We start from the raw sequence: 8,595 nt of genomic DNA, 5'->3' as shown, positions 1-8,595 counted from the left end.
CCATACTGACTCTACATCCCCTGATTCTAGATCCCCAGATAAGGGACTGAATATCATCCCTTACCAACATGGCCACCCCACACCCTCTGCCCGTCAATCTGTCCTTACGATAGCACGTGTAACCTTGAATATTTATTTCTCAGGCCCTGTCCACTTGAAGCCACGTCTCAGTTATCCACACAATATCGTATCTGCCAATTTCCAAAAGAGCCTCAAGCTCATCCATCTTATTTCTAGTGCTTCGTGTATTCATATGTAGTATTTTTACTTTGTTAGTGCCCTCAAACTTCCCATCAACTCCCACTTCACTCAACCTTACAGCATGATACCTTTTTGAGTTTTCTGCTTCATTGATACAGTTGTCTTTCTTGACTTCACTTGTTCTAACTTTCCCTTCAATTTCCTTCTTAAACATCCAGTTTGAACCCTCCTCCCGCTACTTAGTTTAAACGTAGCTGTGTTGCAGTAGCAAACCTGCCTGCCAAATGCTGGTTCCCCCAACCTATTAAGGTGCAAACCGTCTCTCTTGTATAATTTATGCTTACCTCAAAACACATCCTAGTGATACGAGCATTTAAATCCTTGCTTCCTGCACCAGTTCCCCAACCACACGTTCAAGTCCATTATCTCCCTGTTTCTGGCTTCACCAGCCCGAGGAACTGGAAGCAAACCGGAGATAACAACCCTGGACGTCCTGCTTTTCAGCCTTCTTCCTAGTTCTCCGAAGTCCCGCTGTAGTATGTTCCTCCTCTTCTTCACGACATTATTTGTGCTGACATGTGCCACCACCTCTGGCTCTTTAACTTCGTCCTTCAGGATTTCCTGCACTCTGTCTGTGATGTCGTTAACCCTGGCACCAGGAAGGCAACACACCATCCTTAAGTCCCGCCTGCTGCCACAAAAAACCCCGGTCAGTTCCTCTCACTATGGAGTCCCTTACTATCACGGCACCGTGCGATGTCCAACTCTGCCGCTCTACCTCCACGCCAACTTTTAATTGACAGACCTGGTCGCCTTGAGGACTGGCAGTGTCATCTGTCTCTACTGTTTCCACAACATTCGATTTGTTCCTGGCAGGTACTTCCCCCGGAGTCTCTTGCACCTGTCTCCTCTCTGCCTTCCTCATCGTCTGCTCTCTTATGCTCTCTTCTGGTATGAAGAGGATACCATGAGGAAAGTACATTGGCGAGACCAAGCAGAAGCTACGGCAACAGATGAATGGTCACCACACAACAATAAAAAGAGAGTCGTGTTCAGTCTCAGGTGGAGAGCACATCAGAGCTCCCGGATATTTGACCTCGGACCTTTGGGGAACCATCCTCGAAGGCAGACTTCGGGAGATGCAACAATGCAATTTGGCTGAGCAGAGGCTGATAGCAATGGGGATGGCCTCAAACTGGACCTTGGGTTCATGTCACACAGCAGGTGACCCCATTGCAATATACACACAAACAGACACACACACAGACAGACAGACGGACACGCATACACACACACACATGCAGACACACACGCAGGCATTCATATACACACACACACACATGGACACACACTCCTGCAGACGCACATACTCACGCAGCCCCGTTCTCAGACATGTCGACGCACAGTCTCCCACAGCCTTAAACCCCTTTACATTCATACTCACACACAGGCACACACACCCTCACAGACACTAATACCCCTCCTCCCAACACACACACATGCACAACAATGCACACATACACATATGTTTATGGGGTGAATTTGTACGTGCAGAATTACATTTTACTTTGTTCAAAAAGTGCGTGAATCCATGTAAGATTTTGTAAATCCGATTGTTAGATTAGAATCAGTCTGATCTTTGTGGTACAGACAACCTCACACAGGAAGCTATCACCTTCAGTGCATTATCTGAACCGACATGATATTGATTGCTAAAATTCACCCGAGAATGTAGCTTTTAAAAACGAGTAAATTAGTATTGGACAATCTAAGGAGGTCCCTGATAAGTCTAATGATACTTTCCCTAACACGGATGGCTTCTATCCCAGGCTCCTAAAGAAGAAGCAGGATAGAAGTAGAGAATGTGCTCCTTATAATTCTTTAAAATCCTTGCAAATTGGAGAGTATACGAGTTGAGAAGACACGTTGCTGTTGTACAGGATATTGGTTAGGTCACTTTTGGAATATTGCATGCACGTTTGGTCTCCTTCCTATCAGAATAAAGTTTTCAAACTTGAAAGGGCACAGAAAAGATTTGCAAGAATGTTGTCAGGGTTGAAGGATTTGAGCTGTAGGAAGAGGCTGAATATCGTGGGGCTGCTTTCCCTGGAAGTCAGAGGCTAATGGGTGACCTTATCGAAGTTTATAAAGTCATGAGGGACTTGGATAGAATAAGAAGACAAATTGTTTTCCCTGGGGTCCGGCAGTCCAACGCTAGAGGGCATTGATTTAGGATGTGAGGAGAAAGATATAAAATGAATCGAAGAGGCAACTTTTTCACGCAGAGTGTGATGCATGTACGGAATGACTGGCCAGAGGTGTTGGTGAGGGCTGGTACAATTGCAGCATTTAAGAGGTAATAAGACGGATATGTGAATAGGTAGGGTTTAGAGGAATGTGCGCCAAGTGCTGGTCAATGGGATTCGATTAATATGCGATATCTGATTGGCATTGGCGAGTTGGACCAAAGGGTCTTTTTTCCGTGCAGTACTTCTCTATGAAGTTCACACTTGATTGGATTTTGTTCTTAACCTCTTCCACCAGTGAACCAAGTTAATGAGGGTCTGTTTCTGCCATTTTCAGGGAACCAGTTTCTCATTCGTTTTGTTGGATGAAGCTATTTGTTACTTGTGTTCAAACAGAGTGGTTTATCAGACTTTTTCGGAGGTTAGTTAGGAGTCACCACATTACTGAGTCAAAGATATGCCAGACCACGTAAGGATGACAGATTTCTTTCCCTCTTTGTCGTAACTGAATGAAATTAGATTTTCGACAATCCACAGCAGTTTCACAGCATGACTAGAGATACTAGCTTTCAATTCTAGAATTTAGAACTTACAGCATACAACATTATATCGCAGTACACGTCCTTCAGCCATCGATGTTGCACCTACCTGTGGACCCAATCTGAAGCCCATCAAACCTGCACTATTCCATTCTCGTCCCTATGACTATCCAATTATCAGTAATATGTCGTGATAGTTGGCTAGTCTACTCCATTTGCGGGCAGAGCGTTCAACTCCCCTACTACACTGTGAGTAAAGAACCTACCTCTGTCCCATACCTATCACCCCTCAACATAAATCTATGTCACGTTGTGATAGTCATTGCTATCCGAGAAAAAAGGCGTTCACTGTCCCTATCTAACATCCTATTTTCTTATATATCTCAATTAAATCTCCTCTCAACCTTCCTCTCTCGAACGAGAACAGCTTCAAGTCCCTCATACTTTCCTCGTAAAACGTTACCTCCATACCACGCAATATCCTAGTAAATCTCCTCTAAACCATTTCCGAATCGTCCACATTCTTCGTATAATGTGTTGACCATAACTACATACAATTCTCTCTGTAACCTATAACATCTTTCATCACTATCCGCAACCCTACCAACCTTATCTCAATGTGCTAGCACATGCCTTCTCAGCCTTCATCGAGGTCCTTTATAAAAATGAAAAACACCACTGGTCCCAAAACTAGTCCTTGCGGTAATTCAAAAGTAACTGAACTCCAGGATGAATGTTTTCCATCAAGCACCACTCTCTGCTGTTTTTCTGCTCGCAGATTTCTGATCCAAAGCGAATTTCTGATCCGACTTTATGTGTCAAGTTTAAATTCCACCACCTGATCCTTTAATCTCAGACTGTTAACACCTGGAAGACTTGTCCAGCGATATTCACAAAAGGCTCCTATGAGTAGTTATAGCCTGTATGTTCTGAATATTAACATTTTGAACACTCGTCCAGCGACATTCCCCTTGAACTGCCGTGGAAACTTTGATCCCATATCCACTCAGCATTGAAATGACGATTTCTCATCCAAACCTGCACTCTTGTGCGATTATCAAAGCTGTATCCCTGAGCATTCAACTCTGGATCACGCGTCCAGTGACATTCCTACCATTCAGTAATCTTCTATTAAATTCCAGCTCAGTTACAGATGCTGATATTCCACACAAAATTTAAATGCATACAATTTTTTTATAAACTAGAGCATTAAGTACAGCATTTTTATGACTCTGACTTGTTGGGTCCTTTGGAAGGGCACTCCCTCTCCGTGTATTCACCATTCTCAGCTCAAACACGTGTTGGCAATTCCACTTTAATGAGATTGTGACACTTCAATCAGTTGCTTCCCTTTATTAGCCAACTGGCCAAACTACCACTGCATCTTCCCCAGCTTGGAGACATGACTTTGCACCTTTCTCTATATGCCTTCATCGCCACCAGAGAGTTCATACCATAGATCGAGAATGAATGCTTCTGTTGTGATAAATATAGCAGACATTCAGTCACAGACAGTGCACTAATGCATTCGGTCTAATTCCACTGCATTCATTTGCTCTTACGTTGGAAAGAGATGCAGGTGATCATTGTTATGCAGCAACACCAGTGAACTCACATGGAGGAGAGGTCACTCACCTGCTCCGTTTGTTGGACGAGATTTACTAATTCATCAGATCTGTTTGCACAGTCATGGATTCATGCTCAGTTTTCATAAGTGCACTCGCACTGAGGAGAGGCCATTATAAAAATCAGAAATACAGTCAGACATACGCAACTCAGTAAATAACAAAATGTTCACAATGATAAAAAGGTGTTCCAAGTTTTTTTCTCTTTACTATGAGCAGAAATTTCAAATTAACGTGCATCTATTCGAAAACAAAGCCATTCACTCTGGTGAGAAGCACATAATTGTTCTCTGTGGATTTACTGGGTCGTCTTACCTAAAACACTGAGCTCTATTTTCACTCTGATCGTTGCTAGTTGTTTCTACTCGTGCCAGTAATTCCTGGAATTGTCCTGGAATCTAACACTGTGGATAAATATCAATTATACCAACTTTGGATGGATGACACTGTTGACTCAAAAAGAAAGTCTCGAACTACACCAAAATGGCAATGTTAAAGCTTAGTGTATTCTGATTCCGCTGGCAACAGTTCGATAGTATCTAGTACAGCGTATCAATGAAGACATCACTGATGGACTAATGAGAAATCACTGGTTTAAAGCAAAAACAGCAGCTTATTGTATAGCCACTATGTACATAACACGTTCGTAAAACATTAATTCTTTCTAACACATCAAAAACCGTGCTGTGATGTAGACTGTCCCCAAGTTATCAACTGTCACTTCCTCATGTTCCCAAATCTTCATACCTTTCTCCAAAGTAAACACAAAGGAGACACATTCATTGAGAACCTCGTCCATCTCCTGCTTTCTGCACATACGTGTCCACGTTGGTCCTGGAGGAGTCCGATTCTCGCTCCAGTCATTTATATTTTATTTACTGTACTTAACAAGCCTCTTCAGATTGACACTATTCGTCTTGGCGAATGATATCTTGCGCCCACATTTCACTCTCCAGATTTCCTTCATCAGTAAACTCCTGCACACCCTGTTTACATCCAGGTTTCGCAGGAATCCAGGTGCCTGTAACTGAGCGAACACTCTTTTATTTTATTATTGGTCGCAGCCTCAATTTCACTAGAAGACAAAATCAATTATTGAGCTGATTAATTGTAACAGACTTTTTTTAACCTTAGATCCTCAAAAGCTTTTTCAACAAAATGTATTTCATCTCGTTTTTGCATGTTAGTGAAGCAAAATCAACAAAGGAATCTTATATTAGTGAAATGTGATCTGGAACTTATAGAATCCCTACAGTGTAGAAACAGGACCTTCATTCCGAAAAGTCCACACCGACCCTCTGAAGAGTAAAGCACGCAGACGCATTCCCCATAAACTATTATCTTGACCAGTCTGCAGTCTTCCTGAAGAAGGGTTCATGCCCGAAACGTCGATTCTCCTGCTCCTTGGATGCTGCCTGACCTGCTGCGCTTTTCCAGCAACACATTTTCAGCTCTGATCTTCAGCATCTGCAGTCCTCACTTTCTCCTCCAGTCTGCAGATTTGTCAAGGTTGACTGAATCATTCTGCTGCAAATGTCTCCACTATAGTCCACCTGCTCTCATGTGGTCTCATTGTTTTCTCCCTAAACATGGGCAGAATAACACTGACTACTTTATTCCGTCCCATTCAATATGTCCCTATGAAGTATGCAAATTAAGAGGTCATTTTTCATGGACATGTTCCCACAGCAAAATTATCTGGACAAATTTGCAGTTTTCACGAGCACACTGGCATTTCCACTCGCATTTGCACAAGCACCTTGTTTGTCAACTCGTTTTCTTTAAAAAAAAAGAAACAACAGATGTAGACAATTTAATTGTTCAAGTCTGATCCACTGGTTCATATGATCCTGATCCACTGGTCCATATGATCATAGTTGATCTCATCAGTGCCACAAATTCACTTTCCTGACTGCTGTCCATAACACCTATGTGTTACAAACTAATAATCTCACCATCCCTTCCTTAAATTTGCTCAATGTCCGAAATGCACAGAACTCTGGTGGACAGAATTTCATAGATTCTTAACTCGTCTCTGCATTAAATTTGCTTTCCACTATCCGAGTCAGAAGATCACAATATTTTTCGGATGTCCTGTCGTGAATATAGTGTCATATTGAAATTTACAGCGTGGAGAAAGATCTTTTGATCCAACCAAACCATGCCCACCAGATATCGTACATTAATCTCTTCCTGTTTCCCAGCACTTGGCATATATCACTCTAAAACCTTCCTAATCATATACCCATCCTGATGCCTTTAAATTCTGTAATTGTTACAGCTTCCATGACCTCCTTAGGGAGCTCATTCGAATCAATCATCACCATCAGTGTGAAGAATTTGCCCCTTAAATCCCTTTTAAATCTTTCCACTCTCACCTTAAATATACCCTCTCGTTCAAGGGACCTTGGCTATTTAACCTTTCCAAACCACTCTTGATTTTATAAACCTCTTCCAGGTTAACCCTCATCCTCCACTGCCCAAGGAATCCGGCCTATGCATGCGAAGTTTTCACCAATACAGATTTCCTCATTCGACACTGAGATGTCTGAAACTCTTGTGTTCCTTCTGTTACTCTGAACACAATTCCCCCCTTTGGCGTTTGAGTGAAACTGAGCCAAGTATTTTGCCGACTGATGCCATGTTCCACCATGAAATAAAATTCTCTGTGTCTCTACAAATTTCTAGATAATGGCAAGTTTACTTTATTATCCCAACATTCTGAATGTACAAATAGCTCTCGTCCACAATTTGAAATTGATTATATTTCGGTGAACGCATTCCTTAAGATTTCCCTTCAACAAATTCTCTCCGTCTCGCAACATATGAAATGATAATCGATGTTACTGCTACAGATTCTCGACATTATCAGTGACTGATTAGATTTTGCACTGCAGATTTGCGGTCATCCTCTCCACCCTGAAGCGGTGAGTCAAAAGATGGTCCAATCCCATTCCTTCACACTGTTGGCTGATAATCCCTGTGCACTCTTACTTTCATCCAGGATAGAACCGAAGGGAACTGGCAGAAGACAGAATACTAAGTGACGTTTTATGCATTTTATTGAATGAAGTGGTAATAAAATTAGTGTTTTACACATTTTCCTGCGTTTTTATTCAATAAAATGGATAATAACCTTGCAGACACTCTGTGCATTACATTCTTGTCGAATATAATGAAGAAATGAACAAGCATTGACCCCACTCCTTTGCTCAAGTGCCCTCAGATACAATAGTGTAAATTCTGAGAACAGTGTCTTCTTTATGCTTAATTGCTGGTTCTATGACAATCTTTCAAGATCTCGTCCGATTCTCCCACACTAAGCATGGGTTATCTCTGACCGACTTTCTCAAACAATCACGTAGCAGAACTAAACCTGTTTGATCACCCTAGACATGACATACACAGCAAATGGAAGGGCACTAGGATGTGTTGACAAAGAAAGAGACTTCGGGCTGGAGGTGCATAGTTTCTTGAAAGTGGAGTCCCAGGTCGACATGATAGTGAAGATGATAGTCACGCTCTCCTTCAAAGAACAGAGCCTTGAGTATAGGACTTGGGATGGTCAGAGGACGAGCTGCCAAGGGAGTGTTGTAACTGGGTACACTTACAACATTTATAAGGCATATAGATGGTTAGCTGAAAGGAACAGTTTAAAACGACATAGGCCAAACGCTGAAAAATGGGACTAGGTTATACTGGGACTTCTTTTCGACGTAGATGAGTTGGTCTGAAATTTATATTTCATGCTGCATAGATCCATGACAGTGTCTCTCATGGAAACTGTCCATCAGCCCAACTCTGTTTTACTAGTCAAGCCATACTCGGTCATTCAATTACCAGGAACGTAAGTCAAGGATCATCAGGGTCAGTGTAGACGGTTCATTTTTAGACATATACTGAATGCCAATTTTACGAAAAACAGTAGGTAACCATAACAACGGATTTGATATGATTAAATTAAAGCAGATCATCGCGGACAGG

This window comes from Chiloscyllium plagiosum, unplaced genomic scaffold (genome assembly GCF_037043375.1).
Source record: "Chiloscyllium plagiosum isolate Xiang-an unplaced genomic scaffold, Cpla_swu_hap1 HiC_scaffold_52, whole genome shotgun sequence".
Classification (NCBI taxonomy): domain Eukaryota; kingdom Metazoa; phylum Chordata; class Chondrichthyes; order Orectolobiformes; family Hemiscylliidae; genus Chiloscyllium; species Chiloscyllium plagiosum.
The sequence above is the reverse complement of the archived record's forward strand: the minus strand, read 5'-3'. Positions refer to the sequence as shown.